We start from the raw sequence: 3,367 nt of genomic DNA, 5'->3' as shown, positions 1-3,367 counted from the left end.
CAAGATTTTTATGGAGCTCCGTCAAAGGGTGCTTCCAAAAACTAGTTTCGTACGTTTCTTTTTGAAGCGTCCTAGAGACTAAATATGATACATATATCAGTCCCAGGAGGCTAATAACACATTTATTCAACAGATGGTTCAAAAACCGTACAACTCCAGAAGGAGCGGGCGGGCAAGCCACACCCAAAGGAGAACTAAACCAACAACGATCCATATCCAAGTTGTAGTCCAGTCGGACTCCGGGCTGCAATCGGAACTAAGCGTCAGCGGAAGCATTCTGTTGGGGGAAATATTAACGACCTCCTAATGCCGCTTAAAGCAACAGTCATGAAGGCCTAGGCCCGCCAGCGGTAATTACAATTACAGCCGACCCAGTACAGGCATAAAACATCCCACTCCGTCTCACCCGACCCAGGGTCCCGGGGTCGGACAATCCCGACCCCTCGATGGAGGGACTCCGCCTCGCCCGACTGCGGTCCCAGGGTCGGGAGCGCTCGACCCCTCGCCGCAAGGTTCCGCCTCGCCCGACCCAGGGAACCGGGGTCGGGAGCGCCCGACCCCCACCACAGAAACTCCGCCTCGCCCGACCCTGGGCGCGGGGGTCGGACTCACTCGGGTCCACAAGACGGATATTCGCCTCGGGCGCGGACTGGAGGATCAGGATAACGATCTCGTGGATCCCCCTATCGACCTCGCCATAAATGCCCCGCGGCCCTGTCAAGCCAAAAGGGAGCGGCATCCCCAACGAAACCGGTCACGAATACCGGTGCGCGGCCGTGCGGCGCGGGCTGCAGTGGCCACAGCTCCTTCTGATTTGCCACAGGGTACTCATGAGCTGCGCCGAACGGCACAAGAGGGCGCGTCACTTGCTCTCGCGCCCCGTGCTCCCAACGGCAGTTTCAGGGATGCGACGTCCGGGCCTTACGGTAATCGGCGGGGCAACTGAATCGGACCTCCTCCTCGGCAGGCGCGGATGCCGAGGCTGAGGATCATCATCACGCTCGACGGCGACGGCGACCAGGGAGATCATCGACAAGATCGGGAAGGAATCGCCCTCCCTCGCCGGACATGCTGACAGGGACCGGAGGCCAGCGCAAGAGCGGCGGCCTTGGGACCCTCCCTTTGTATTATTTTTCTACTTAGCTTATCCCTTCTTCCTCTCCTCGGGACGCCTGTATCAACTGTAACCCCGAGCTCCTTCTTGCGCTATAAAAGGAGGACCGGGGGTCCTGAGACAGGGAGACTCTTTCTCTCAAGCAAACAGCACACACTCACACTCCCTTAGAGCACATGCACTCTCAAGAGACCTGGGATCAGTTCCATCTCTCGCCCCTCTGTAACCCCTACTACAGAACCCCGCCTAGGTAACACGAGCAGTCTCAATACTGGACGTAGGGCCTCCTTTTGCCCGAACCAGTCTAACCCCGTGTCTCCCACACCACCATCCGAAGCCTTACGCGCATAAAAGAAATTTACTAGTCTAAGTCTTGATCCGCAAATCTTGACAACGACACATTCCGCAAAGACTAACACCACACGCAGCGTTGGGTGCGGAAGCGACCTCCTACTCGAAATCCTCGGCGACGAAATCCGGGTCTTCCTCTGAAGCAACAAAACAAGGGTGAGTATAAAAGTACTCAACAAGTCCAACCCCATCCACGAAGGGGATACAATCAAGAGTATACACAGGATATATCAAGGATAAGGTTAAAGTTTATTTGCAGTAAAGCTAGATTTTCAACACATGCAAGGGTTCATTCTCAAAAGAGTTTTCGCAAAATATTTGTTTTAGTAACCGAATCATTAAGTGGGGTTGATCCTACACAAAGGATCCAAGTTTTAATGCTATCGGACTCCCCGTCCGCAATAGCTCACGGCACAACTGTCGGACACTTCCGAAATCCAACACACGCCAAGAAAATCACCCATCTCCAAGTACTAGTTATGTGACCAGGCCGTAACTAATACCGTGGACACGGCTGTCCTGATAGGTTTTAACTCTGCAGATGTTGTACACTTTTCCCACAAGTAGGGTACCGCAGCACGATCACCTTAGTGCCGGTGCAGATCCTATCAAAGCCATTACCCACCTTAGCTAAGACTGACTAGTCAACACGGAAGCAACCAAGGGGTTAACGACCTACCAACGAGGTCTTAACCGGGATATAAGTTCACACAGTTCTTTTTCCTTCTCCATGGTCTTCTGTTGCTCGCCAGCTCACCTAATGACTAACAGTCTAGCTAGTGGGATTTATGCTAAGCCGTTGCCGCATACAACGGTCGAGTGGTTGCACGATGGTTGGGTTAGGCAAGATGACACATCAACTCGTCCTTAATTTGTGACAGGATGGATATCTCCCAACCTTGCTCAACCTCAAAGGTACGAGCCCAACTTATTGGCATTTCACACAAGAAACACCCACCCATCCCATCTAAGCATGTCTTTCCTTCATTTCCGAAAACCTTTTTTTAAAACACTCACACATTTATTTTTCAACAAAACACATTGTAGTCATGATTGAATTGAGTAACAAGGTCCTAAGCATTCTAGCAGTAATTATCATCCAAACAGAGCAAGTCATATTTAGAGATAATTATAAGTGAATCAAGGAATAACCATGACAATCAAGGGGTGGCTATCCAACCATGTTTCAGCAGTAAAACAATATGCAATTTATAAAATAGGCCAATAGATTGTGTTTGAAAAACTAGGATAAATATGCATCAAAGGGTGAGATTGGACTTGCCGTCCTCAAAGCCTTCCGGGAGTTCCTGGTCGCAGTGCTGGTCTTCGGGCTCGAGCTCGCGATCAAACTCCTCCTTGTGCTCCTCCTCGGGTACTCCGCGATCTATGGCATATAAAATCGAGCACACTATAAATAAAAGAAAATTAAAGTTTTACCCATTGAGCTACGAACAGAGAATGCGAACGGAAAATTGAAGGAATGAGTATTTTCATGAAATTTGGATATGCCTCGGCGGAAGTATATTGGAGGATGTCGTGGTCGAATTTGGGGTTAATTGGAGAAAGTTTGGCGCATGAAATGACGAGTTAACGGAGTGTTAGGGGCTTTAAACAAGGTTTAGGACTAAACTGCGAGAAACCAGGGGCTTATTTGCGATTATTTTTGGAAGGTGGAAGGACATATCCGTGAAAAGAGTTTGAGAGAGGTGGGAGGGTTATTTCGCGAATAGGAAGAAATAGGAGGTTAGATCGGAATTGAAGGGAAGTTTTCCCTTCTCCTTCCTTGACTCGGTACAGGAGGTGGGGGGGGGGGGGGAAACCCAGGGCGGGGCCGGCCGGTGGAACTTTAAGGAGGGGAGGGCCCCGGGCGGGGTTTTAATATAAGAGCGGACGAGGAGGGGC

This window comes from Setaria italica, chromosome III, assembly GCF_000263155.2.
Source record: "Setaria italica strain Yugu1 chromosome III, Setaria_italica_v2.0, whole genome shotgun sequence".
NCBI lineage: Eukaryota > Viridiplantae > Streptophyta > Magnoliopsida > Poales > Poaceae > Setaria > Setaria italica.
This window is presented reverse-complemented; position numbering follows the sequence as displayed.